Genomic DNA, 7677 nt, shown 5'->3' with positions numbered 1-7677 from the left:
GTATTCAGGTTATATATACTATTTTTCCTCACAAATTTTCTATTTTCTAATTAGGGGATTGAATTTCTACAATATATATGGCTTGTCGATTCAGTAATTGTTCGATGGAAAAAAGAGTTTTCTATGTTTAAAATTACAATCACCAGGAGGTCAAAAGTTCAAATTTCCAGTCTATAATGTTCATTAAAAATTTTTTTAAAAAAGCAAATACTATATTATCTAAAACTTTGTTTTTCTATTTATAAACAATTTTAAATTAAATAATCACTCTTTTTCATGTCAGCGCATCTAGTGTAGTGGTATCATAGTACCCTCCCATGGTACTGATCGGGGTTCGATTCCCCGGATTCGCACTTTTTTGTTTATTATTTTTATAAGTTTTATTCAATTTGTATTTTAGACTTTAAAAAAAAAAAAAACCAATTTGTATATTATTTTAATTTTCTCTCTTTCATCTCGTAAATCATATTTTCATTTTTCTTGCCAAGTTCAATCGATTTTTACCTTAAAAATGACATATTTTCGAATGGACAATTTGACTAATTTATACCTACGAGTAATTTGTGAATGGTCATCGCCTGTTGATTGGTTATATTCAATAGACATAAAAATGTATTTATAGTGTGAAGAATGCAACTAATGGTCTCTAATGGAGTGTCGACAATTAATAAAGGTTGATTAATTTAATTAAAGAGTTTAATTAATTAATCAAGTATAATTGAAGTTTCAATCTATAGGTCCATAAGATCCCCTCATTAGCTCAATGAGAATTAATGAGAATCAATTAATTTTGGATTAGTTTGATTTTTTCAAATTAATTAAAAAAATTAATTATATAAGGTATAATTAATATAATGTATATGATACATTATAATATAAAGTTTTAATTAGAGAAATAAATATTTAAATATGATTCAAATTTTAATTATAGGAATATGATTCATATAAAAATTATAGGTTAAAATTAATTTGAATGTGATTCATCATTTTAATTCTATAGATTATATGAGAGATTAATAAGCTATAGGTTATATTATAAGTGATATGATATAAATTATAGGTTATATGTTATATATGATACTATATAGGTCGATTAGTTATTTATATATAATAAAATTAGGCATTATATATAAATTATTTAAAATTCAAATTAATTTTATTTAATTATTAATTATTAATTTTAAATTATTTTGAGAAGGAGAGTTAGTTTTAACTCCCTCTCTCCTTGAATCTCTCTTTCTTTTCCATAACATGAAAAATCACAGAGAGAGGAATAATCATCTTCGTCCTCCCATTTCTCCAGAGACTTACTTTTTGCATAAATTCACAGTCCTTTTCTCTCAACAAATCCCTTCTCCCAAAATTGATCAAAAACTAAGCCCACAACTCCGCTTCAATTTTCATCTTACAGAATAATGAGGAAGCCCTCGTGGTGGCATCCAAAGAAGATTTCATTCCGTTGGAGTTGGATTGTTGTGATTGTGAGATTAGTTCGTGACCATCAGAGAGGAAAAGTTCGTGAAGATGCATATTCTACAAGAGTATGTTTATGAGTTCTCTTCATTTTCTCTTTAAAGCATGATGTATCATGAATGTTTATCCTATAAATTATTATATTTGTTCTTCTCTGGATTTTCTGTTTTAAAATCAAATTGAAAATTAAATCATACAATGTTCACACGCTTTCGCACGAGATTCAATCCCCTCACTGGTATCAGAGTCAAATCATGCGATTTTAATTTTCCAATTTGATTTGAAAGTTAGAGTTTAGGTGGGATTTTACATTCTGCATTATGAATGTGTTAAATGTGATGAATGCGGTTTTGCAATGAGGCGTTTTCAAATGTTGGAACCTTAAATTTATCGCCTTAATTTTGATTAAAGTTGTAAATGACCCATTGTTTTGGGCGTTTAATTTACTGTTATCGAGTATGTAAGTCCGGGTCTTGTTTTTGGCAAATGTTTCTAAGGACCAGGATGAAAAACGAAGAATTTCGGTGCATGTACGGTGTTGTACAGTAATGGCGCAACGTTGTTCCTGATATGTCAAAACCCATCATCCTTTATTTTGATAATAGTGATGTTGTGGCTAATTTCAAGGAGCCTATGAGCCACAAACGTGGAAAGCATATAAAGTGCAAGTATCACTTGATTTGGGAGATTGTGCACCAAGGAGACGTGATCATCACAAAAATCGCTTGGGAACACAATGTTGTTGATCTATTTATAAAGGCCCTCACGGATAAGGTGTTCGAGGGTCACCTAAAGAGTCTAGGTCTATGAGACAGACCTCATCTAGTCTAGGGTAGGGTGGGAGATTTTACTAGGTGTGTATTATATGTCCTAGTTTCTTGTTTTTATGTACTGTTGTACTAGTTTGTACTTTCATTATGTATATCCCACTAGTTTTAGGATGATCGTTGTAGTCTACTTGCAATTCGTATAAAACGAATAATTGTAATCAGGACAATGCTTAAAGTGTGTCTCGACTACCTTTTGAATCTCCAAAAAACCTTTTGAGGTTTAAAGCTTTTTATATATTCTTGGTTTTTTTAATTTATAAGTCTTATTATTTCTTTTTAATCAATAATGACTAGTGTTAAATAAGATTGATGATAAACTAACATACATTTAGTGAGTGAGTAAAAATTTTGAGATGAGTCAAGCCATCACAAAAAATATAAATAAAATTTCCCACCAATAACTTCTAAGAAAAATTGAGAGAGAGAATTAAAAGGATCTCTCTTTGAGATGGCTTTAACTCTCACCAAAATTTCACATAAAGCTTAACATTAATCATAACTACCGACTAATAAAAATAATATAATTGAAAAATATCTAAAGACATATGAAAGTTGAAACTATTTTAATAATATACCAAAATGAGTATTATAGGTGATTTTGGATCGAATAGTATAATTGAAATTTAAAAACGACGAGATCAAGAAAAAGCGTGATACGAGCCAAAAGTGGAAACTAGGGATCAAAATGGGCCAAAGAAAAGAGGGTTGGCTCTAGTGTGCTCAGCTGAGGTCGAGCCTTGCTAAATACCTAACGAGGCATGCATTACGCATGCTCCGACCCGAGAGAGCGTTTTGGACCCGAGATATGGCCCAAACAAGATGCTCGACCTTGATCGACCCTAGCCAAACATAAAATCAAGCATGCCTCTTAGCCCCGTAGGTCATTAAATTATCCTAAGGTGATTTCTATCCCTAGGAAACAACCTAGGTCAACTTTCTCTATAAATATTCCTCTTATGGCTCCATATGAGGTAATTTAGAACTTTTGATTTCTTCTATATATCTAGTTCTCTTACTAACCTACGCATCAATCAGGTATGTTTATCCTTGGTCAAAATTTATCATCAACGGTGAGCATAACTCAAATGTCGTTGGAATGTGTTAGCAACTAAGAGATTTATGATTCAACTAGTATACCAAATTTAATGTATATCAATTGTGTATTTTTTCTATTGATTTGTGTAAATTTTTTTCTGTTTGCAGTATGAGTTATTAATGACTTTATTTTTTGTATTTACTACCTTTCTTATCCCTTTTGTAGTTTTTCCCTTTTAAATGTCTTACTTTTTTTAGTCAGTCAACTTATAGACTATATATTTTTGCTCTATAATTAAATTGTCTAGGTTAAAAGTTTGGTTTTATAATCATTCCTAAACTAGTTTTGTTATTAAAAAAATGAACAACTACATGTTCTCAAGAGATATTATAATTCTTGAAATATCTAATAAATTATCGATATGCTACTTGTAGCCACCTATTTTTGTCCGACCTTATTTAAAATAGATTTAATTATTATATTAATTTTGTCTTAATTTTACTAATTTTAATTTTTATGATTCTCTTTGTAGGCTTATTTTTACCACTTTTTAACTTTGGGGTATAGTTTTATTAGAGTAACTAAGTTAGTTAGTTTGAATAATTAAATGGGTTGAAAAAATGCAAGTGTTTTCAATTGGTATTTATTTTCCAAATTTCATTCCTTTTTTAGTTGAGTCAATCTTGGCATAATTTCAAATTAAAAAAACAATACTAGTCAATAAGTTTTTATGACATTTGAAGAATTAAGTTTTTATCCCCTAGAGAAACGAGGAAAAACTTAGAGAGAACATTTGAGATTTACAAAAAAAAATAAAAAAAAAATCTAAAGAGATTGAGAGAAAACCAATGAAATTTTGCATAAAAATAAGTCTTTTAAAAAAATATTGAAAAGCTCAAAATACCAAGAACAGTCTAACTTCGTTGAAGGTTACACTTGATAGGACATTTATCCCAAAGATCCGCTCTAATTCAACCTTCAACATTGAAAACAATGAACGGCTTCACATTCTAATTCAACCTTCACAATCGCTCTTTCGGAAGCTTCTCTTAGCGATTGTGTATTGTGCGGCACTTGTTTCCCGCTCACGAACAGCCAGCCAACTCGATTACGGAACTGCCGATGGCACACCGGGTGCACTTGCAACCTTCACCCCCGTTTTAGGAAAACGGTTTTAGAAAAACGGATTTTGGAGAAAAAGGTTTTCGTAGAAAGATTTTGTGAGTGTTGAATAAAGAAAAAAGATTGTTAGTAGACCTAGGAAAAAGCAATAAGCAACAACAACTGGCTTTATAGAGTACTACTATGGATATAGGAATGATTGGTTACTTTCTTCTTTCTTAAATCTACAAAATCGAGAGAAAGAAAAGGTTGTAAGGTAAATATACTTACTTCTATTTATTTCTTTCTTTTTTTATTCTATCATGTGATCTTTTATCCATCTGTATTTGTATTGTTCTAGATCTATTTTTTTTTTCTATTTTGTCCTTATTCAATTTATTTTCTTTCATCATCTTCATCTATTATTAATTTCTTCTCGATTTTGTTGTTTTTAATTAAAAAAAATGAATTATTTCAAATGTAAAAAAAAGAAAAAAAGAAAGAAAGAAAGAAAGAAGGGTAAAGTGAGTGTATCTTATTGTGTTTAAAAAAAAATGTAGCCTCTTGTTGAAGAATAATGCTGAAAAGGAAGAAAAAAATGGTGAGAAGAAATTTGAAGAAAAAGAAAAGAAAAAGGTTTGAAATGTGAGAGAAAGAAGTGGAGAAAAATAAGAGTTTAGGGAATTTTTAATTAATAATTGTTATTATTTTATTATTGTTATTAAAAAGAGGAAAAGGAAAAAATGGAGGATGTGATGTTTTTTACTATTTTTATATCTTTATTATTATCATTATTAATATTATAAATAGATGTGTTTTGGGTGTATATAGGCGGTATAACAACTGTCACAATCGCTCTTTCGAAAGCTTCTCTTAGCGATTTGTGCGGCACTTGTTCCCGCCCACGAACAAGCCAGCCAACTCGATTACGGACTGCCGATGACACCACCGAGTGCCTCTTGCAACCTCCACCCCGTTTTAGGGAAAACGGTTTTAGAAAACGGGTTTTAGAGAAAAAAGGTTTTCGTAGAAGATTTGTGAGTGTGAATAAAGAAAGAAAGATTGTAGTAGACTAGAAAGCAATAAGCAACAACAACGGCTTTATAGAGTACTACTCCGGGTATGAAGGAAATAGATGTGTTTGTGGGTGTATATAGGCGGTACCACCTATATTTTAAGTTTTTAACTTTATTTTTATTTTTTTCTGGCAAGAGAAATAACAAAATAAAATGTTTCAATTTGAAAAATAACAAAAGATTCTGAAATTAAAAAAAATAGCAAATGATTGGTTGAATTAATTAGTTACAAATTTACAATTCCGTAATTCAAAAAATCTAAAAATTCAAATCATAACCATCAAGATTTTCCTACTAATAAAAAAAGTTGAATATTATTTGTGTATTCAATAAAGTCGGACAACCAATTTCATGAAGATGATTTTTGTCGAAGTTTGTAGTATTGTTGGAGCTTGAAGTTGGTTTTCATGGGAGGTGCTATGGGAATTGCCAAAGTTTTTCGTCAAAGTGGTTGTCAAATCTGGAGTTGTATCGGATGCTCCTCGGATAGTGATAATGAATGATTTTGTCGTTTTATGATGTTTTTTTGATTGTCTTGAGTTGGTTATCAAAGGTGTTGTTCGATTGTTGTCTAGGAGTCTGATTGTCGAATCGGATTGCTCGCTCAGAAGTGATCACTGAAGATGATTTTCGTCGAAGTTTGTAGTCGGAGATGTGGTTTTTTGAGCCTACAAGATGGTTTGTTCGAGTTGGTCACGGAGTCTATTGTCGAAATCGGAGTTGCTCGCTCGAAGTGATCACTGAAGATGATTTTCGTCGAAGTTTGTAGTCGGAGATGTGGTTTTTGGAGCCTACAAAGGTGGTTGTTCGAGTTGGTCACGGAGTCTATTGTCGAAATCGGAGTTGCTCGCTCGGAAGTGATCACTGAAGATGATTTTCGTCGAAGTTTGTAGTCGGAGATGTTGGTTTTTGGAGCCTATAAAGTGGTTGTTTTCGAGTTGGTCACGGAGTCTATTGTCGAAAATTTGGAGTTGCTCGCTCGGAAGTGATCACTGAAGATGATTTTCATCGAATTTGTAGTCGGAGATTGTGTGTTTTTGGAGCCTACAAAGGTGGTTATTCGAGTTGGTCACAGAGTCTATTGTCGAAGGTGTTAGTTCTTTTGCCCTTAATCCCAATGAATTAATTTTAATTAATTAATTATTTATTTTTTTTAATGATAACAAACATCTTTTATTCCTTAATAATTTGAGTTTTTGAAGTGTCCATTGCTTAGAGCTTGAAAAAACGATCCAACACAATTGAATAAACTAAATGGACCTCAACAAAGAATATATGATCTAAACAAATTTAATGGAAAAATCTTGAGCTTATATTGTGGTATAATTTTTTCTCATCAAGTGGACCAATTTGTGCCACTTGAAGCAGGGAGAAGTGACACATGGTGGACTTTCAATTTTTGGATGGTTTAAAAAGAAAATGAATTTCAAAGAAACTAAATTTAATATTATTTATGTTTATATCTATGGCTAGTTTTGGATACATAGTGAGTATTTTGTTTTTTTGTTGGTTTTAAAAGAAAATTATTTTAAATATATATATATATATATATAGTGTCTAACGGCTAGTTAAGTTAGTTAAGTTAAAATCTTCATCATTGATTTTTCTTTTCCAAATCCAATGACCTAATTAAATGTAGTTTTCAACAATTTTTCCTCTTATTTAAAACTCATATTCTTCCAAGTCATGACAACAAAATTTTTAATTATTTCAATCCTCTATTAACTCATTAAGCCACTATTGTTGTTCTCTCTCAAGATTTTATTTTCTTCTTTTCATCTTCTTTTTTAGAGAGATATTTTATGTTATGAAGAATATTCATTGAGTGTCAACTTTGTAAATCTACTCTTCAAGAAGTTTTTTTCATATTGATCTTTTCCAAATTCATTGTAAGGGTTACTCTTGATCTCTAAAAAGAGTGGTTCTAATGGTTTGATCCTCAATTGTGGAAGGGGATCGGGTTCGTTCTTGCTCCGAAAAATGAAATATGTGATTGTTCAATTCTAGATGTGGAAAGAGCAAGTTCGTAGTGATCTATCCCAAAAAGAACTTGGAAGTAGATGTAGTGCGGTTGAGCTTACTACTATAAAATTCTCGATGTAAGTTTCTCTATCCCTCTTCTATTTAATTTTGTAATTAATTTATTAATATATTTTATGCA

At 30.7% G+C, this 7677-nt stretch overlaps 1 non-coding gene across 1 annotated transcript; it reads left to right on the top strand.

Moving 5' to 3' along the window:
* The first annotated feature begins 282 nt into the window (after window positions 1–282).
* Window positions 283–353, top strand: TRNAG-CCC. The gene has a single exon. It is a non-coding gene; the product is annotated as a tRNA-Gly (tRNA).
* Window positions 354–7677: the final 7324 nt, after the last annotated feature.

Source organism: Benincasa hispida, chromosome 2, assembly GCF_009727055.1.
Source record: "Benincasa hispida cultivar B227 chromosome 2, ASM972705v1, whole genome shotgun sequence".
NCBI lineage: Eukaryota > Viridiplantae > Streptophyta > Magnoliopsida > Cucurbitales > Cucurbitaceae > Benincasa > Benincasa hispida.
This window is presented reverse-complemented; position numbering and strand designations above follow the sequence as displayed.